At 40.8% G+C, this 22,623-nt stretch overlaps 1 protein-coding gene across 19 annotated transcripts in view; it reads left to right on the plus strand.

The window, feature by feature from the left end:
• Window positions 1–22,623, plus strand: part of ZNF618 (zinc finger protein 618) — a 170,021-nt gene that overhangs the window by 15,587 nt on the left and 131,811 nt on the right. The gene's annotated exons all lie outside the window — the stretch shown is intronic.

Genomic DNA, 22,623 nt, shown 5'->3' on the forward strand with positions numbered 1-22,623 from the left:
TAGTGTCAGTCTTAAAAAGATTTCTCCACATTAAGAATTTATAGGGAAAAGGCAGCCTACAGAATGGGAGAAAATGCTTGCAAATCATATAACAAATAATGGGTTAATTTCCAGAATATATAAAGAACTCCTACAGCTCAACAATACATAGCAAAATAAGCTGATTAAAAAACGTGGGCAAAACACTTGAATAGATATTTCTCTGTACAGATGACCAACAAGCACATGAAAGATGCTCAACATCACTAATTATTAGAGAAATGCAATTTAAAACCACGATGAGTTATCACCTCGCCCATTAAGGTGACCACTATAAAAAAAAAAACCAAAGTAAGTGTTGGTGAGGATGTGGAGAAGTTAGAACCCTTGTGTATGTATTGTTGGAGCAGCTGTTGTGGAAAACAGTGTGGCAGTCCCTCAAAAAATTAAAATAGAATTACCATATGATCTGGCAATCCTACTTCTGGGTATATACCTAAAAGAATTTAAAGCAGGATCTCAAAAAGATATTTGTACACTCACATTCATTGCAGCATTATTCACAATAGCCAGGAGGTGGAAGTAACAGTCCATTAATGAATGAATGGATAAAATGTGGTAATAGATAAAATGGAATATTATTCAGCCTTAAAAAAAGAAGGAAATCCCCCGAGGACATTGTGCTAAGTCAAATTAAGCCAGTCACAGAAAGACAAATGCTGTATGATTCCCCTCCTATGAGGTATGCAGAGTAGTTTGACTCACAGAAACAGAAAGCAGAATGGTGGTTGACAGGGGAATGGGGAAATGGGAAGATGTTGTTCAGTGGGTATAACCTTTCAGTTTTGCCAGATGAGAAAGTTCTAGAGATCTGTTGCACAACACTGGGAATCTACTTTGCACTACTAAACCGTACACTTAAAATGGTTAAGATGGTAAACAGAAGTTAAACATTTATGTAACCTAACAAATCAACAGTTTGTCTTCTAGGAACATACAGTAGTCCTCCTTTATCTGTGGGGGATACCAGGACCCCCCACCCCGCCCCAATGGATGCCCAAGACCCCTCTGTAACTATGTTTTTTCCTATGCACGCAAACCTTTCACCTAAAGGAAGCGCTTTATGGCTTCTCTTTGGCACCTCCAAATTGCCAGCATCACTACTCTGTATGCACTTTGAGACCATTTTGAACAAATATAAGAGTGACTTGAACACAAGCCCTGTGACGCCACAGCAGTCCATGTAATAACTGAGACGGCTACTCAGTGACTGGCGGGTGGGTAGCGTATAGAGCGTGGCTATGCTGGACAAAGGGGTGATTCATCGTCATCAGACTGTGGAGAGCTCGTCGTGCTATATACTTAGAATCGCACACAGTTTAAAACTTATGAGTTGTTTATTTCTAGAATTTTCCATTTAATATTTTCTGCTGTGGTTGACTGTGGGTAATTGAAACTGAAACTGTAGATAAGGGGGTCTGCTGTACACTCAGGAAATACTTGTGCCTGTATACCATGCGAGATGTGTCTGAGAACTCATAATAGAAATATTTATAATATTAAGTACCTGGGAACAAAACAAAAATAATTTATGTAAATGTTCATTCTTATTTCATCTATTATTTTGTATAGGTTTATTTTCCCTATATTTAAATTGTTCATCTATCTGGAATGTATTTGCTCTAGAGGAGGGACATAGGAATCAGGCTCTATTTTTTTCCCAAATGGTGAGCTACTTGCTGTGGCACCAAAATTGAATGATCCATCTTTAACTCCCTGAAATGCCATCTTCATCTTATGTTAAATTTCCATATACTTAGGTCTGTTTCTAGACTCTGTTATGTTCTCTGGGTGTATAGGTATAACACTGTTTTAATTTGATCACTTTAACATAAACTCTAACACTAGAATCATGTCTTAACTCTTTCACTGCATTTATTGAGTTCAAGTTTTTCCCCCCAAAATGTGTCAAAAATCCACAAAAAACAAAAAGTTGATATTCTGACTATTTTATGCATTTAATAACATTTTGAGCTGCTTTGTACATAAATGACATTTTTATTTTAAACTTTTGTTATATGCTAATAAATTTACCATTATATTGAATTTTAGCAAAAAATATTGAAAACATACTAAGTGGCATCAATTAGATTTAAGTATAGATAAATTAGAATCTAATGGCATTGATGACATAAACAATTTGTTACAAAATGTTACACAGTATGGCATACAAAACATCTTTGTTGTTGACAGTGCAAGCCACAGGAAAACAAATCCCAAGGTCGCAACAAAAGAGAACAGACTTACAAAGTAGCATATAAATTGTGTGTGCAAGTTGGGGCAGTTTTCTGGTGGGCTCCTTCATTGGACAGACTCCTTGTTACTCAGACTGGCCTCAGGGCCATTATCCGTAGATACGGAAACTGAGGTTCATTGAGGTTAGGTAGGTAACTTAACATAGCTAGCTAATTGGTGCTTTCGTTTACCACATCTGAGAAGTGGCAGAGCAAAGGTTGGAGCCTGGGTCTGCCCAAACTCAAAGCCTATGGACTTCCTTTAACAACACGCTATGTCTCATGGACGCATAGATACCTTTCCTTAGGGACCATACATACCTCTGCCTCCATCGTGCCTACCACAGAGTAGTGCTAGTATATGCTTGTTGAATTGAATGGGAAGCGGCAGTCATGGCTTATTTGAAACAGGTATTATTAAATGGATTATTCCCCAGCTGCGGTTAGATGTATGGTAACATTTGTTTTAGTAGGTTAATTTTTAAATAATTAAAGTAACCTAATGATAATACAGAGAAATCAGAAAATTAGGAAATAAAAAGATTGTGCTAAATACATTCTAGCCCCCTTACAGTCACTATTAAAATTTTGGTGCATTGTATTCTAGTTACTTTGTAAACATTTTTATTATTTGTCTCATACTGTATTAGAGTTCTGCCTCCTGCCTCCCCCCCCCCATATTTTCCTTGTCTTCCTAAGTATTATTTTTCAGAACTGCATAATATTCACAGACGAGAGTGAACATAGTTTATTTAACATTTAGGTTGGTTCTAATCTTTCTTTTATAAAATTGCCCTGTAAAGAAAGAACATCTTCATGTATAAAATATTCTGGTATTTTACAGCCATCCCCTTCGGATATATTCCCAAAGAGAGACTACCTGGTACACGTTAGTTTAATACATTTCCATATGTCTTGCTTGTTTGGGGTTATTTATTGGTACTCAGCTTTGGCAGCTTCTGTTGTTTTGGAAAAGAAATATAGTAAATTATTTAAAAAAATGTTTCATTGACGTTATTATCATGAAAGGAGTTCATGTTCAATGAGAAAACCTAGAATATATATGCAAAAAAGAAATTCCACACCTCTCCAAGATGATCTCTGTTCATTTCATGTTCTTCCTTGCATTAGTTACTTATACCAATATTAAATTTTCAGTAATATTTTAAATCTCATTGTTAGCAAGAATTCTGATAACTTGTTTGTCTGCATTTATGTTGATAACCCATTTTTGGATGATAATCCTTCTTCTTTTGAGATTCTGAACACCTTCTGAATTTATCCATCCCCTGACCATCCATTAAATTATTTGTCCCAACTATGGGTGTGACTCTTGATAGGTGCCAAGATGCTGAATCTATATGAATTCTGTTTACAGCCATCTATCATGTGCTGTAAACAGTGTTCAGTGCTCTAAAACTGGTTGCCAGGGGTGTTTGGTGAAGGGAAAGATGAGTCCTGGTGAAGGGAACCCAGGGCAGTTTCTTGGAGGAAGAGGCATTTGAGCTTGGCTTTGAAGGACAGGATAGGATTTGTGGGTGTAAAGATGGGTCTGTGGCAGCAAAGGGATGGAGAAGAGCATTCTGGGCCAATGAAATAGCATGAATCATCAAAGAAAGATGAACTTATCTTTAGTGAATTTTTAGTGTTGAGTATATTTTATTGTAAATCTAATTCTTTGAAAGCTGATGAATCACAAAATTCTGCCCAAAATGTGATTATCCTTTATGGGGACCCACCAGAATATTCAGTTAATCTCTTTCGCATATATATTCTAAGTTTTCATAATTGAACATGAACCTGTTTATAATATAAAGTGAGTCAACAAAACATTTTTTGAGGAGTTTTAGTATTTCCTTTCCAGTGAATGCCTATGAAGGAAATGGCCACAAGTGTGTGTCTGTGTGTCGCTCTTCTTCCCCCTCTTTCCCTCTCTCCCCCTTCCCCCCCCCCCCCGCCCCGTGTGTTTAGTATGGAAATGTGTTAAACTAATATCTACTTTTCACCTAAGAATCCCTCTTTGGGCATATATCCAAAGGAGTGGATTTAAAAATATAAGAATAGCGTATATATGAAGTTGTTCATTACAGTGTAATTTTACACAAGTCTCATGTGAGGTCTGGCAGGAGTGTGCAGTGTGGGACTAAGTGCTGTGGCACACGGTGGTGCTCTGGCCCCAGGAAAAACCGGTACTAGGTTCCTGCTCAGATAAGCCTACAGCAGAATGGCTAAGGATGGGCACTTCATAGCCAGATGCAATGCCCAGATCCGCCCCTTTCAGATCATGCGACTGGGCATATTTCTTAACCTCCTTTGGCACCATCTCCCTCATCTATAAAATGGGTAGATTGAGAATTAGATGGGTAAACATTAAAAGCATTAGAACAGTGCTTGACACATGGTAAATCCTATATAAGGACTAGCTGGCTAATTCCATATGACTTTTTTTTTCTTGCACAGAAGATGGAACCTTTGTGTAGGCCCACTAAGTCCATCGGGGTATAAGACATAGAGAGTGGACGGACTGTAGGACTGGATGGGTGAAAGAGACCTCGTACTGAGGGCTCTGTCTCTTATCAGGCCTCAGCTGAGTTTGGGGTGTTATTTTTCCCACTTGGAAACGTTGTCTAGAATATGAGGTAATGAGCTTTTCTGCTCTGCCTTGCAAAATTGTCATGACGATAAAAACGCATTCATCCATAAAATGAAGGGATTGGACTTTAGAGATGTCCGGGGGGTTTCATTATGAATTTCAGCAGTATTGGTTTCGTGGATGGGTCATAGTGGGAAAGAGTTGCAGAGATAAATTGGTGATGTCTGCCACTCAGAAGGCAGTGTGGTGGTGGTCTAGATCACATTTGCTACTCCTGGGCTGGATGGCTTCATGGGCCCCACTTAATCCATAGCTGGGCGGTTCTAAGGCTTGAAAAAGGATTGATGAATTCACTGTAGTACTGTGACCAAGAGATGGGTAGATATGAGAGATGGGTATATTTTCCAAATGTACATAATAATTTAAGTTATTACAACTTAAAGTTGTAATAACTACGTAAGAGAGGGTGGAACTAGAATAGGCATGAAATAGGTTACAGTACAGACACAGACCCAACAGACTCAGCTGCGTACTGACTTTAGTTTTTCACCCAATTGGAACTCCCTAGAAGATCCAACAAAGAGTTGGTAGTTCTAGTCCCACCCTGTTTTGGTAGCATTGCTTTTAAAATACTTTAATATTTGGTAAACATCTCTCCCAATTATTCTCTTTTCAAAATTTTCATTACTCTCATATTCCACTAGATGAACTTTAGAATAATTTTTTTCCAAGGTAAAAATTTCCTTGTGACTGTATTAAATTTATGCATTGAATTGAGTAGGAAGGACATTCTCATAATATTATGTTTTTCTGGCCAGTAACGTAGTCTGTCTCTTTACTCATTTATGCTCCTTTATATGACCCACAGTAAAGTTTTGTAGTTTTCTCCATAAGTTTTGGACATTTGTTTTTAAGGGTATTTCTAGGTCCTTTATATTTTTGACTGCAATTGTAAATGGGATCATTTCCCTCGTTATATATTTTGCCTAATTAATGCAAGTACATAGAAAAGCTACTGGTTTTTATATGGCTGCATTGTTAGTAGATAACTTACAATATTATCTTCTTAGTTCCAATAGTTTTTTGTGGTTTCTAGGCAGGTGAGAATATCTTGCAAACAATACTCATTTCCCTTCTGCAATATTGTCCTTTTTTACTTGTATTATGCGTTGACTAGACCTTCCAGAGCAATTTGTATAATGGCAGGGATAAGAGGTATTCATTGTCTTATTTCTTTTTTTAGTTGGAAGGATTATAGTGTTTTGTAATCAAATATGAAGTTTTATTTTGGTTTCCGATATGTATTCTTTATTACTAAGCATCCTTCAGAGTTGCTAAGTTCTCTCTCTTTTTTTCTTTTAATCAAGGTGGAAGTGAATGGTATGATTTAGGAGTGATTTTCACATTTTTGTATTTGAGTTTTTCTTTTGCAGTGGGGTGTGAATCATCCCATCCCCCACTATAAAGCTACTTAGTAATGAGAGGGGGAAAAAAGAATGATGAATTTTTAACAAATGCCTTTTCATTATGTATCCAGATGGCCATATGGTTTTCTTACTTTGATCTGCTGATGTGATGAATTATATTAATAGATTTCCCAATATTAAACCATCCTAGAAGGAACCCATTTTGTTTATGGTGTTTCATTATTTTAATACACCCTAGGTCTATTTTGCAGTGTTTTGTGTCTTTATTCATTAGTGAGATTGTCCTGCAGTTTTATTTTTAGTGTGCTGTTTTTATCATTTTTATGGGGGTTATGCTAGTACAGTGGGTTATAAATTGGAAAGGCTTCCATCATTTTCAGTGATCTGGAACAACAAGGATAAATACATTTCAAATTATGTACCTTTTGGTGGTAGCTACTGAGATTGCTGTGTTGAGAAGGATTCTGAGGCCCTGTCATGTGTAAACAATTTAGTGTTTTGTAAGAGTGTAGGAAATGAGCATTTAAGCGTGCATGCCAGATGTTTATTTGTAGTTCTTGCCAGGAATTATTTATATTGCATGGGAATTATCTATCTTTTGAAAGTTTAAAAGGACTTACTTTCAAAACTGTCTATCTTGTTAGGCTGTTGGAGATAATTATTTTCCACTGTAATCCTTTCTTCAATAAGTTTTTGGTTTTTTTCTCTTGCTGAAATAGTTTTGGTCATTTGTATTTTCTTAGAAATTTTTCCATTTCATCAAGAATTTGAACTGTACTTTCATAAAACAATTTTTTTTAATTGTCCTCTGTTTGGCTATATTTCCTAATCAGATTTCCTTGTAGGGTATTTTTTTTCTTTATCTTTTGGTTAAATACTAATATCCAGGCCTATTTATTGTTTTTATAGCCCACCTTTTAAAAATTTAAAGTAACTTGTTAATTCTAACTGCTTAAAACATTTCCAAATTATTATGTTTATGTTAAATAAACCCACTTTTCTGCTTTCTTTAGATTTTATTTTTTGAATTGAATTCTTAGCTCTTTATTTTTTTGTCGATTAATAATAAAAGTGCTTCATCAATGAATTTTCCTCAGAATACATTTTTGGTCACATCCCATAAGCCTTGTGAAGTGTTGTTACTATTTTCTCCCCTAAATATTGTATAATTTTAGTTTTGCTGTCCCCTTTGTATAAAAGTACCATTTTACATTTTTGTGTGATTCCTTTTTTTGCATTAGTTTTTATTTTTATTTACTTTTAGTTTATTGTGAGAGAATGTTGCCAGTGATATTATAGGTTTGCTTTTGGTAATTTATAGAAAATTTTGGACTCCTTTTCAAACATTAGTCTGTGTAAATGTTTCATTTGCTTGTAGAAAAAGTAATTTCCACTTTTAGGGTTTATTGTTTGCTATATACATATATTTTTCAATTTCACATATCATCGACATTATTTAATTACATTTTCAGATTCCTTGTAGAGCCCTAATCGTATGGTTTTTTCCATTTATTATTGTAAGAATTTGAGAACCTGTTAATGTCCTTCAATATTATGTTTCCTTTGATTTTACTTTTTGCTCTTTATATTTTACTTTATATATTTTATTGCTACTTTATTTAACAGAACTATACCAGTCTGCTACATTTTATTATTTATTATAGATTTATTACCTTTAACCTGTAAAAATAGGCCCTCGGCCTTTTTTATGCTTTCTTCTTTTTCTATTTTTTAATGCATTTCCTGTTTTCACCTTTAATTCTAATGATTTTCATAAAGCACTTCCTGCTTTCTGTTGTTGGAATTTACCTGGTATAATTTTACATTATTTATTTTACGTCTAACCTTTCTGTATGCCCTTTAAAAAATAGTGATATTTCTTTCAGATAGCATGTAGTTTTTTAAACTTAAAAACAGTCTTAGTGTCTGTGTCTTTTAGTATGTCTATTTATATTTATTATAATACCTAATGTGTATTTTTTTTCTCATTTAATTATTCCTAGTACTTAAGTAACTGAGAAGATTTTTTTTTTTTTTAAAGATTTTATTGGGGAAGGGGAACAGGACTTTATTGGGGAACAGTGTGTACTTCCAGGCCTTTTTTCCAAATCAAGTTGTTGTCCTTTCAATCTTAGTTGTGGAGGGTGCCGTTCAGCTTCAAGTTGTTGTCCTTTCAGTCTTAGTTGTGGAGGGCACAGCTCAGCTCCAGGTCCAGTTGCTGTTGTTAGTTGCAGGGGGCACAGCCCTCCATCCCTTGTGGGAGTCGAGGAATTGAACTGGCAACCTTGTGGTTGAGAGCCCACTGGCCCATGTGGGAATCGAACCGGCAGCCTTCGGAGTTAGGAGCATAGAGCTCTAACTTCCTGAGCCACTGGGCTGGCCCCCATGGGAAGATATTTTTGATTCCTTCTCACGTGAATGGCAACTTAGATGAATAGAGCATTTTTGGGTTATATATTTTATCTTTCAGCACTCTATAGCTATTCTGTAGTCATGTTCATATTGCAGAAGATAATTCAAAGGCCATATTTTTCTTTTGTGGTTGACTTCCCCATCCCCCCACCTCTAGCCTTCTGGAATGCTTTTTCACCCTTGAAATTCAAAGATTATTCCAGGCAACGTCTATGTTTTAGTTTACTAGGTACATGGTATATGCTTTCAGTCTACAGATTTCACTCTCAATAATAGGAAAATTTTTGTTCCATATGTTCCATGGGTCTCATCTGTTTTTGGAGTGACACACACACACACACACACACACACACACTCACACACTGAGGGTGCCAAAAAAATGTATACAAGTGAACACTTTGGTCAACGTTGCTCAAGCAGTAGTTTGCCATAATCAGAAGTATCTGGACGCTGATGGTAACCACTTTGAGCACCTCTTGTGATTGCAGAAGTCAAACGTGACTTGTATTCATCTTTTGTTATCGGCATATATTAAGTATTACAATTTTAATACAGTTTTCTTTTCGTCAAAAGAATACATTTGTATACATTTTTGTATACAATTTTTGTATACAAAATGTATACATTTTTTGGCATCATATATATGTATATGTATATACACACACCCATCTTTGTCTATTGTTTTCCATAATTATCTCTTCTTTTGATTATGTTAGTCTATTTATTTCTTCGGAGTTTTGTAAGTGCTTCTCAAGTTTCTCCTTTGCCTCACTTACTCAGTTTTCTGCACTGACAGTTCTGCTCTTCACTGCTTCTGATGCTGGTTTTAATTCTGCAGTGGCATTATTTGATTCCTTGCAGTGTTTCAATTCCTTGAGCTTTTTTGTCATTTTACTCTGTTCTTACATTGTATTTAAGTTTTTTGAGAGTGCAAAGGAGAGTGCGTTTAAATTTATTTCAGCTTTCTACAGTAAAACTATGTTTTTCACATTCCTTCGCTGAATTTTGAGTGGCATGCTTATCTTTTTTTTGTTACATAATTTTAGTTCATTTGCCCTCCCCCTACTTGCCGCATTTATTCTTAAAAAGAAGAGATAATTATTCATTCTAAATAAGGAAAGCTATGTTTTGGTAAGGTATGTACTCTAAAGTGGTATCAGTAGCTGCTGCTTCGGATCTTAAATTGAAAGGGGAGGGCCAGAAGTTGTAAGTTTATGTGACAGATGAATGATGCTGGGACTCAATGGGCCCTGGCTGGGGCTGTAGGTTATCTCAGTCTCAGAGAAGGAAGTCTGGGTTCTTTCACCTGGTTTAGAGAAGCTATACTGAAGCGCTCAGGGGTCTGTGCCCAGATTTTTTCCTGATGGGGTCAGAATTGAGTTGGAAAGCCCTAGCTGGAAAAAGCTTAGCTGCCACTGGGATTTCTCTGTAGAAATTCTGCATTTGGGGATCCTTGTAGGTCCTGTCACACCTCCCCACCTCACTGCCCTGCCATGTTTGTTTTTCATCTTGCTGATTCTGTGTCAGAATCTCAAGGAGGTGGCAGTTAGTTGATCCAGTGTGATGTCCTTTGATTTGTACCCAACTCTCCAACATCTAGCAGAAATTCCTCAGTGGTTGGCTTGTGCATGAAATACTCTTCTAGATTTCAGGGCCTTGTTTTTATTTTTTTTTAAAGTTTTTAATTGTAAAATGTATGTCACATAAAATTGATCATCTTCATCATTTTTATGTGTATGTTCTGGAATCTTACGTGTATTCACATTACTGTTACCAATCTCCAGAATTTTTTCATCTTGCAAAACTGGAACTCTACCCATTAAACACTAACTCCCCATTGTCCCCTCCCTACAGCCTTTGGCAACCACCATTCTACTTGCCGTCCACGAAAAGTAGTTACTTTATATAAATGGAATCATACAGGATTTGTCTTTTGTGACTGGCTTATTTCACTTAGCATAACGTCCTCAGAGTTCATCCGTGTTGTAGCAGGTGTCAGAATTTTCCTCCTGCTTAAGGCTGAATAGTGTTTCATTGTATGTATATACCACATTTTGTTTATCCATTCATCTGTTGATGGGTTGCTTCCACGTTTTGGCTATCATGAATAGGCTTTTATGAATATAGGTGTATAAATATCTCTTCGAGATCCTGCTTTCAGTTCTTTTGGGTATATTCCCAGTGATGGAATTGCTGCATCATGTAGTAATTCTGTGTTTACGTTTTGGAGAAACCACCATACCTTTTTCCTCCTATTTAATAAATTATTATGGAAAATTCCAAAAGTATGCAGAGTAAACAAAGTTGCATTATGACCCATCGTGTCCCATTGTCCAGCTTCAGCAGTCATCAACATGTTGCCATTTTTTTATCATCTGTATCTCCACCTACTTCCCCACTTGATGATAACGATGATGGTGGTTATTATTACAGCTGTTTCAGGCACAACTTACATATGTAAAATGGATAATCATAGCTGAAGGTTTTGATAAATAGTTATACCCATGTAAGTCTTGCCCCTACTGCAATAGAGAACATTTCCATCTCCCAGAATGTCTCCTCGGTCCTTTGTCAGTTACCACCTCCTCCCCCAGAGGCAGCAGCTGTTCTGATTATCTTCATGTTAGATGAGTTTACCTGGTCTAGAACTTTACATAAATAGTGCCTCCTATTTTTACGTTGCGATGGTCAGTCTCTAGGGGTGGGGATGTTAGTGAGGAGATGTTAGTGCTCCTTGTGCCTCCGTCTCACAGGACTCTCCTCTTTCATCCTTTTGCAGGTCTGGGTTCAATGTCAGGTTAGGTTACCACTGCCTTTGGTTTTTGTTTTTATTCTGTCCTGCTAGTGTTATAAAGGTGCCCAATGAAAAAAACCCAACATTTAAAACTCGTATTTAACACCCCCTTTTTGTTACAAAAACAATTATTCAAATATTAAAATTTGAAATATTGAGAACTAGGGGAAAATAAATCCATCATTGTGATATCACTGCATAATCACGATTAGCATTGCTCTATGTTAACTGTCTTTTTTCTGTATACCTTTTTCCTTTGTAATGTAACTGTCATCATAGCGCATACAACTTTATATCCCATTTTTTTCACTTACCATTGATACGTCAATACTTTTCGACCAAGCTCCATGAATATCACAGTGGTCATTTTTTATTGGCTCTGTAGTCTCAGTAGTAGGGGTTGTAACTTGCACACTTACACTGTACCTTTGGCTGTTCTAAGTCTTACGAACTCATTGGATTCTCACGACATACAAGTGAGACATATACAGTTACTCCCATTTTACAGATGAAGAAATTGAGGCTAAATGAAATGCCACACATTTGGTGAGCGGGAAAGCCAGGAACCAAACCCAGGTATTCCATTTCCTATACTCAACACTTATGCACAGTGGTTAACTTCATCATTCCTTTGAGTGGGCTGCGCAGGAATCTTTCCCCCCATTTTACAGATGTGTAAACTGAGGCACAGAGAAGAAAGTGACTTATGGGAGGTGAGGCAGCAGGGAAGTGGCAGAGCTGAAGCTAGAACCAGGCTCCTGTCTCCTAGCATCATCTTCTACCCTGTGTCTGGAGATTCTGTTTTCTGCCTGGGGGGGTCCTGCCCTGTCTCCTGTTCTTCCTCAGGGTAGAATCACCCCTGTGTTTTCAAGCTTCTGGTTTTCCTTTCCTTCCATTCTGTCATCCTTCCAACAGCCCTCAAATCTCCTCACCTCTCTTGGCCTTAGTTTCTTTATCTTTAAAATGGGCACCTCCATTCTCCCACTCCTATCTGGGCTGCTGTCACTTCAGCCCCTCTCTCTCGGACTGGGCCAGCACAGCGTTTTCACAGACACTTGCAAGGAACTGTACTTAATGGCTAAGCTAGCATCTGCTTCCCCATCTGGTCCCAACTTTTTCCTTAATTACCCACTGAATTGGCTCTAACAAAACGCTGACAACTTGAATGAGACATTAGCTGATACATCAGCGTCTGTGCCAGAGCCTCATGGGCTTTTCCAGGACGTGACGAACCCAGGCCAGCAAAGCCCTGTGTACCCTGGCTAGAGTCCCCATCCCAGCTGAGTGGCAGGCCCAGCCAAGGTACAGAGTTCTCATGGAGTCTTGTAGCTCATAAATGCCACCTTCTTGTGGCCGAACCCTGGGCTTTCTTGTGTATGGGCCTGGGTCACAAACCTGGAAGCAAGTTTTGCCCTCTGTCCTGTCTCTCCCTTGTTTCCTAACCCATAATGTTTTTTGTTTCATGTTACTGTTCTTCAGATTATTTTTGTTTTGTTTCTTCTCCACATTTCTAATTGTTCTTGAAGCAGTGGGGGACTCAGTGTACTGTGGAGGGAGGAAATTGGGCTTGGTTTTCTTGGCCTCGAGGTACCTCCTGCATGCCTTTTGGGGCCTGTTTTTGTATCCACGTGAAGGGGTCTGATGAGATGTAATGCAGCCTCTAATTCTAATTTCTGTGATTCTGAGAAGATTTTCTCATTGTAAGGAGGGTAGGTAGAGTCAGAGGCTGCCTAGTGGGGGTGAAGAACACAGCCTCTGGACCTAGCCAGTGATTCAACTCTGACCTCTGCTACTTCCTTCCTGTGTAACCTTGGGCAGATTGCCCAACTTTTCTATATGTCTCAGTTTCCTTTTTATAAACTGGAGATCAGAGAATCCCGCGAGAGAGCTAATTATGAAGGTTAAATGAGTTAACACATGTAAAGCACCCAGCACATAATCACTCACATGTTACCTGTGCCCCTTTTTAAGCTCATGTGTAGCAGGTGAAGTTAATTATACTCAGTTTAGGGTGCATGATCATTTTTGGCGGATTACAATCCTTTCTTGCTTCATGTAGTCATTTCTTGTTATTTCCCGTTTCCTTCTGCCTCTGCTCCTCCCCACCTCCAAGCCATGTATTTACCATGCATCTTTTTGCGTGTATGTGCTCTTGCAAATGTGTGCTGCTGTTTTGTGTGTGTGTTTTAAAAAGTTCCCATCAATGCTGCGGTGTCTAGATCGCATTCTGTTTCTCACTTTTGTCCTGAACTGCAGGTTTTTGAGATCCGTTACATTACTTCTAGATTCTGAGCGCAGCCACCCCGTTTCACCCAGCCGTCTCTTAGTGATGGACAACCAGGTTGCCTTAACTTCGCCCCACCCCACACACAGCTGCAGTGAGCATCCTTGTAATGCGTTCATGTAGACTTCTGTGAGCCCTTCATTGAGACGTGTGCCCAAGGATGGAATTCAGGGTAGAATGAAATAGACTATTTGAAGGAATGGATGTTGTCCTGCCCCGAGTTGAGTACGTCATAAATAGTAATTGGCCCAATAAGAAGTTGTCTGTCCATTGGGCTTGTCTCCATTCCCAGCCAAGGACCTGTTTTGTTTTTTAAGTTTTTAACTGGAAATCACATGAATACATGTTCGTTGAAAACGACAATTCGGATGACAGAGAAGTAAGTAGAACGAAGAATACAAATGGGAAGGGCCCCTTCACATTGCTTCCCATCCTCCTAAGCCCCATTTGCAGTAGGTAAGCACTAATGACAGTGGCATATTCATACTATGTCTTTTCTTACACATTTATAGGCACAAACGTGACTCTTTCCTATTGTTTTACAGCTTAGCTTTTCTCACTTAGTGGGATGTCTTAAGGTTAGTCCACATGAGCCCCAGTAGATCTGCTTCAGTTTTTATCCATGCTCAGTATTCGTTTTAAGGATCTATTACAATAGTTTATATAGTTAACTAGTCCCCTTTTAATGGGTATTTTGGGTGTTGTCAGTTTTTTGGCTATTGTAATCTGAGAACCAGCACTGCTTGTGGGTTTGGTCTGCTGGTGATAAATTCTTTTAGCTTTTATACTTCTTTATTTTTGAAAGATATTTTTGCTCGCTATCTAATTCCAGATTGACTGTTTATTTTTCTTTCAATACTTTAAATATATTGCTCCACTGTCTTCTGTTTTAATTGGTTCTGATGAGAAGTTGGGTGTAATTCTTTTCTTTGTTCCTCTGTATGTTATGTCTTTTTAAACTGTTTGACTACTTTTTACATGCTCTCTTTAGTTCTGGTTTTAAGCAATTTGATTGTGATGAGCCTGAGAATAGTTTTCTTTGTGTTTCTTCTGCTTGCGATTCATTGAGCTTTTAGGTTTATAGTTTGTATCAAATTGGAAAATTTGGCCATTATTTCTTCAAATGTCTTCTCTCCTTACTCCCACCCCTCCTTTTTTCAGGGACCCCAATTGCATGTGTATTAGACCATTTGAAGTTGCTCCACAGCATGTCCATGCCCTGTTTATCTTTGTCCATCTTTTTTCTCTCTGAGTTCCATTAGTAGTTTCTATTGCTGTGTCTTCCAGTTCATCAGTCTTTTCTTCTCTGGTATCTAATCTGTTCTTCATCCCAGGCATTGTATTTTTCATCTCTAGAACTTTTATTTGGGTCTTTTTTATATCTCCGGTGTCTTTCTCTAACCTTATTGAATTTATAGAGTATGTTCATGATAGCTGTTTTATGTCCTTAAAGTCTATCATCTGTGTCATTTCTGGGTCTCTTCCTATTAATTGGTTTTTCTGCTTTCATGCCTAGTAATTTTTGATTGACAAACATTGTGAATTTTACATTGTTCATGGCTGGATGTTTTAATATTTCTTTAAATATTTTTGTGCTTTGTTCTGGTTATTGCTGTTGTATTAGTTTTCTGTTGCTGCTATAACAAATTACCACAAATTCAGTGGCTGTAAACCACACAAACTTATTAACTTATAGTTCTGGAAATCAGAAGTCCAGGATGGGTTTCACTAGGCTAACATCAAGGTGTTGGCAGGGTTGTGTTCCTTTTGGAAGCTCTAGGGGAGAATCTGTTTCCTTTCCCAGCTTCTAGAGGATACCCATGTCCCTTGGCCTCTAGCTCCATTTCTCTGTCTTCAAAGCCAGCAAGGTTGGGCAGAGTTCTCCTTATGCTGCCACCTCTATGTCTCTCTCTTGTGCCTCTCTCCTCTACTTAGAAAGACCTTGGCATTGAGCCCATCCAGATAATCCAGGTTAATCTCCCCCTCTCAAGATCATCTGATTAGCAAGCTTAGTGCTATTTGCATGTATCCTAACATATTCACAGGTTCTGGGGATAAGAATAAAGACATCTTTGGGGGGCCATTATTCTGCCTACCACAGCAGTTACATTGTGTAGGACCAGAGCAGTCTTCAGAATAGAGCAGTGTTTGGCAAACTGTAGCCCATGGGGTAAATCTGGTCTGCCACCTATTTTTGTGCTATAAATACAATTTTAATGGAACACAGCTATACTCATTTGTTCACAGATTGTCTATGGCTGTTTTCATTCCACGATGACCCACAAAGCTACAAAACATTGACTTTTCTGGCGCTTTACAGAAAAGGTGTTCCAACCCCCTTTCTAGCACTGATTTTTTCCCACTGTTGAGGCCGGACCTTTCTGAGTACCCAATCTGATGGCCTGTATATTATGAGATTTCTCCATTTGGCTGTTGGGAATGTGAACCAGTCTTAGCTGTGTGTGAGCTCTGAGAGTTGTTCTGCCAGGTTCCTCCTGGTGGTTCTTATTCCAGCCTCGGTTTTCTTACGTGCCGGTAATGATCAGTGCGAAAGCAGCTATAGAATTAGAGCTCACCCTTTGGGCACCTCTCTCACCTCTGTTTCTGCATCCTGCATATTCTGGCTTCCTTTTCCTGCCCAGTTCTTAACTCTGTCTCCTCAACTCAGGGAGACCCTTGAACCTTGCTTGGGTTTCCCCTCCCTGTACCACAGCCTGGAAATCCTCCAAGCAGCCAGCTGGGACAATTGTAGGACCTACCTTGTTTGCTTTTCCTCGCAGGGATTACTGTACTGTGTGGTCTGTTGACCGGTGTCTAGCAATCATTGTTTCATGTATTTTGTCCAGTTTCTTAGTTGTTTAAAGTGGGTGGTAAATCTGGTCCTAATCACTCCCTCATGACTAGGAGCCACCAGCATTTCTTCTATCAATGTTATTTTGCGTTTGTGAGGGTACTCGGGAAGATGGCATCCTGGAAGAGGCTCTCCATTTTAATGGCATTCCCAAATTGGCCCTGGTAAAAGCTGTGCCACTTTGTACTTTTGAGAGTCTCATTCTAATAGGGGTGTGGGGACAGATGATGACATGAGACTGTGTTGAGCTCTGTAATGTGCTGGGAACATGGTAAGGGTTGTGGTTCTTAAGAAAGGGCTTCTGGCTGCTCCTCCTTGGTCTTGGGTCTCTGATGGCCATTTCGCTCTGCCCAGCTATGCGCAGGCTCGGCATTGTAGGACTATTATGTTTTTCCCTAGTAAATGGGGGTGCCTGTGGGGGGTTCCTATAGCCGGCTACTTTCTTTCCTGACATGTATTAAGCCCTCCAGATGCTAAATAACGTCCCAGGTGCTTCATGGAGTCATTGTGATTTACTTAATTCTCTACCACAACCTTGGGAGCTTGGGATGAACTGGAAACTGAAAGAGGTGGCGTTTCTTGCCCAGGGTCAAAGCAAAAATTCTTTATGCCTTTAAACCAAATCTGCCAGTTTATACAAGAGACCATCCATTTTAGTCGAGACCCCTTAGGTTGCAAGTGACAGAAACTCATTTCAAACTTGCGTATGTCAAAAGGGACATTTACTGGTATACCTACTGAAAAGTTCGAGCTAGACCCAGATCGTACTTAGATAATGTTGTCAGAAATGCGTTGCTATCCATGTCTCAGCTCTTGTTTCCTTGTGTTGACTTATTCTTCAGGCAGGCCTTCCCTAAGTAGTGGCAGAGATAATCACCAGGCTTATTTCTCACCTGTGCTGTAGTCCCAGTGGAAAGAGAGCACCTGTTTCCCAATGGTTTCAACCAAAGTCCTAAGGAAGGCTCCTCATTGGCCCAGCTTGGGTCACAGACTCATCCTTGAGCCAGTCACAGTGCTAGGAGGCTGTGTTATTCTGATTGGACAGGCATGGGTTTTTTGATTCTCCTAGAGTTGGGGCCTAGGGGTAGCCCTTTGAAACCACTTAGATTGTGTCATAGTCTTTATTGGAAGAAGAGATGCTGAGTAGGCAGAAACAGAAGTATCCACTGTACCCCTTTGGCCTCTGAAAGCAAGCTGAGCCACTCTAGCCCTTGGGGCTTTGTTGTTCATGGTTGTTACAGGTCTATTTGGTGCCTGCTCTGCTGAGCAGCTTGTCTCATCTGGTCTTGGTGTGACAATGGCATTCTGCCCTCACAGGTTCTGGCCATCAGTTCTTCTCTCTCACCATCTCAGGCAGGTGAAGCTTTCTGGCTTCCATTCCATCTTGCCAGAGCTGACTCTGGCCTAGAACCGTACCACGTGGACATCGTGCCCACGGGGGTAGATGTCAGGCCTCCACTTCTCAGGTCTTCAGCCCCAGGGTGGGGGCGAGTCGCGCCGAGGAGGTTAAAGCTGGGAAAACAAAGGAAGTGTGTGTGTGTGTGTGTGTGTGTGTGTGTGTGTGTAGGGTGTTGCATGTTGAGAGAGAAGCCCACCACACTGCCCATTTCACTTCTGAGGCTACTAAACAAGAGGCCCTGTGGGGCTGAGCCTTACCTCCTAATTGGGACCAGGAAACAATGGCCCAGCAAGCCGGGACACCCCTAAACCCCCTTTCATCCTTAGTGGATGACTTTTCTGAGGGTGGTCTGGGTTTCCTGCACTAGAGCAGCCAGCAGATGCCAACCCCATCCACAAACCTGCTGTTTCTGAATGTTGGGGGGAGGGGGAGGTCAAGAATGTGAGCTTTTAAGACTTCCCCAAGCAACGTTTATTTTCACACAGTGCAGGTTCGGAGCCTCACTTAGGTAGGTGACTGTCTTTTGAGTAGGATGTTTTTCCTTGCCCAAGTCTTTTTTTGTTTGTTTTTTTAAGGATTTTCCTTTTTCTTCATGGGACTGTTTAATTTATCCAGCTTTGAGGGTTTCCCTCCTTTAGATTTGAACTGCTCCTTTCAGAATAAGGAGGAGGGGGGTCACGGTTTGAGCTTGGAAGTGAGTCTGAAGTGTCGGATCCCTTTCTGAAGAGGTCAGCAGTATTATTGTCCATCCAGAACTTTCCGTGTCTCAAGAGATACATTGGTAATAACATGAAAAGAAAGTACAATGCACAGTGTGTCTGCATTTCTTACTAAGACATCCTGACCCCTAAAGCCAGTGACACATCAGGATTGGTCATGACAACGGGGAGGCATAAATGTGTCAAAGGAAAGGAGTCTCTGGCTTGGAAAAGCTCAGTGACTCATATGACACCACATTTCAGTTGTTTGTAAGTTGAGACCCTAAATCTTTGTAGAGAAAACCATTATTTTCACTCCCTACGAGATTTAAAAAATTGTTTTATCCAGAGAACCCTTTCATAAATGAAGTCTTACATTGGAGCTCAGTATATTTCATAAAAGTGGTTTTTAAAATGGGGGAGGGAGGTCCCCATTATGAGTGACTTTTGTGGGCCTGAGGCACTTTGGTTTTCGGGACCTCCTTCCGCCATAAAAATATAAAAAATTACATTTTATGACGGCTCGGGTATAAAGATGAGTAAAAGAACATTATTTGTTACACGTTTTCTCTGACCTAAAAATTGAGTTTCTTTATTCTGATTTTAAAAGAAAGTAAAGCATGTTTGTGGGCCCCAGACCCTGGGACAACTTTGTCCGATGGGGAGGTGGACTTTGAAGAGACAGGTTTTCACCTGCCAGCCACCCCCTGGGCTGGAGGAACTTCACCCGGATTGAAGACCATCGCACAGACTCCTCACTAGTACCTTATCAGACACTGCTTATCGGGCTGCTTCACGGGGGAAGAATCATAAGGTACCACAACAAGGAGGGGATGTCCATGTCATTCTCCTCCTGCAAAGCCCAGGGCTTGTTCTTCAGTCTCTTAAGCATCATTCCTGCCGTGTGATCGTCTGTCCAGCTTCTGCTTGAACCCCTCTAGGGACCAGGACTTCATTACTGGGTTTGACTTCTTTCTGGTCCCACTTTGCAGGACTTCATGGTACTCAGCAAGCTCCTGGGTCAATCACCCCTAAGTCTGTGAATCCTGTAGTGCCCAAGCCAACTTTTGAGTCAGGAGTCTGGGGTTGGAGGTGCAGCTCTGTCCCTCTGCTGCTGTGTGACCCTAGCAAGAAACTCTCCCTCTCTGAGCTTGAGGTGCCCAGTTTGGGAAAGGAACGGGTTGGACATGATGGTCTTCTCACCTATTGCTGTTGTGGGATGCTAAAGGCTTGTTACGAGCAGGTGGTGCCCGAAGCCCGGGGTATTCTGGGATATAGGGAGCTTGTTGGCTCTTGCTTGGAAGTCAGGGGCCAGCGGCTCTGTGTCCCTTTCCCCTGGGTCCGGGTGGGGCACTGTTACGGGCCTTGACAGCAGGTGCTGAGGAAGGGTAGTGGTCAGGTGGCTCAGGATGATTGCTCCGCTTCTTGTCCTTCACTTTTCCTGAAATTTAGGAAAATTTGGCTATTCCAGAGCCCAGTGGACAGCCATCCAGTGCCCTCTTGGTGCCATATGCTTGCCCACACAGGTGGGGGAAAGCAGAATCAGGACGTTTGTGTGCTTTGCTCCCTGGGGCTCCCTGGCCCCAAAGCCTGGGCTGGCTTAGGGATGACCCGTACTACCGTGTTTCCCCGAAAATAAGACCTAGCCGGACCATCAGCTCTAATGCGTCTTTTGGAGCAAAAGTTAATATAAGACCCGGTATTATATTATATTGTATTGTATTGTGTTATGTTATGTTATGTTATGTTATGTTATGTTATGTTATATTATACCCAGTCTTATATTATAGAAGACCCATCTTATATTAAAATAAGACCGGGTCTTATATTACATTTTGCTCCAAAAGATGCATTAGAGCTGACGGCCCGGCCGGGTCTTATTCTTGGGGAAACACCGTTAGCTCAGCAGAGTGGGAATGATCCTTTTCTTTCCCCTCCTGTCCAGCCCCTGGTGCATGGAACAAGGATGCTCCCATCGCATATCCTGCCCCTGGTACTCTGCCCAGCTTGTCTTTGTGACCCCTCCCCTCCCCCATGCCGCCCCTGTCCCTGTTGTACTAGATGGCTCCTCTAGAAACATCTATGATTTCCCACTTCCACACTTGGGTCATGCTGTCCCTCCGGGACAGTTGGTGCGATGGCTTCCCAGCCCACCGAAAGAGTGGGGTGTGGGGTGAGTCCCCATCCTGGCCTCTAATTCAGCTTCTAATCTGTGCCTGGTGTTTGCTCACCTGGTTCCTGCTCTTCTCTTTGTAGTTATTGATTTCTGCAAGTCCTCTTTCCATGCGCCAGCTGGGGTGGACTCACTGCCCAGCGTCAGCTTCAGGGACTTAGAAGTTCCTGGAAACAGTGTGTGTGTCTCTGCCAGCCAGGTGTGTCCAGGAGAAAGCAGGAGTGTGTGAGGTGCTCTACAGGACATCTTCACCACATTGAATGAATTTTCCTTTCTCTTGGATCTGGCTCTTCAGGGTGGTTTTGTCTCTCTCACTGTTGTTTTTAAAGAAGTCATCCACTGATACCGTGTTTCCCTGAAAATAAGACCTAATTGGAAAATAAGCCCTAGCATGATTTTTCAGAACGACATCCCCTGAACATAAGCCCTCATGCGTCTTTTGGAGCAAACTTTAATGTAAGACCCGGTCTTGTTTTTGGGAAAACACTGTATGTCAAAGGAAGGGTCAGTTTCACAGAATGAAACGGAAACCACTTCCCTCCATCCATCCATCCCTCCTTCCCTCCGTCCCTTAATACCTACTAAGAGCAGGGCCCGTCCTGCCCCAGCCATGAAGGAGCTCCCGGTCTAGCGTGAGAGAAGCCCACATGTTCAGTGAATTCCAAGTTAGTGCTGAGCTCTCTGCTTCCTAAGCGGTGTCTTCTCACAAAATCTTTTTGTTTAAAACAAAGTTTGTTTTACTTCATTATAAAAAGTAGCACATGCTCTTTATAGAAAAAGTTGGAAAACACAGAAGTCTAAGGAAGAAAGTCACCTATAGATCCCTACCAGATGCTTACACCTTTGACATTTTGCTTGTTTTCCTTCCAGTTATTATTTTTTAACCAATAGGCGCAATAGATACAATTTCTCTCTTACTTAAAAAGAAAAGCTCAACATTATATGATACGCGGTTCCCAATTTCATTGTAAACCCTGCGGGTTTGGCTGTATGGTGTTACATGAAGTGCCTGTACCCTCGATTACCCAACAATGCCCTGTTTGGGGGCGATGTTTTGCTACTTCCGGTTTTTCCCTATTATAAATAATTGTGTAAAGAATACCTTGTAAGTGAGTTGGTTTTCATGTTTTGCATTGTTTCCCAGGCTTTTCATCTAGAAGGACTCTTAGTGACCTCCCAAACCACTTCTTCTCTAACTTCAGTGCGTGTACACATCACTTGGGGGGGGGGGGGGCTTGTGAAAATACAGCTCTCTGGGCTGCACCCGAGTGGCTCTGATTCAGTGGGGGAGGGCAGTGCCCGAGAGTGCGTCCTCCAGGCTCCCAGGTGGCTGGTGCGGCTGGTGTGTGGAGCATCATCAACCGCCTTTTCCTTTGTGGTGAGGGAAGGGGAGGCAAAGAGATGGGGAGTGGGGGCCTGGGTGGCCATTGCCCAGGCCAGGTCAGGCCAATGGTGGCTCCCATGCTAGAGCCTGTCACCTGGGGAATCTACAGAAGGCAGCGTTCATCCACACAAGGGGATCTCCTCCACTGAAGAGTTATTAGGATGGGATTTCAGTCACGCAGGGCAGGCAGATATCCGGTGCAGACATGTGCTCGGCACCGGGATGCAGGTGGGGCCACGGTAAGAGCTAGTTTAGGAAGGAAACTGGCGGAGACTATGGTGAATTGTCTTAAATGAGAGTGAGTGACAGCCTTTCTAGGACACAAGGGGTTAAAC

The sequence above is a fragment of the Rhinolophus sinicus genome, linkage group LG04 (genome assembly GCF_036562045.2).
Source record: "Rhinolophus sinicus isolate RSC01 linkage group LG04, ASM3656204v1, whole genome shotgun sequence".
NCBI classification, from domain to species: Eukaryota; Metazoa; Chordata; class Mammalia; order Chiroptera; family Rhinolophidae; genus Rhinolophus; species Rhinolophus sinicus.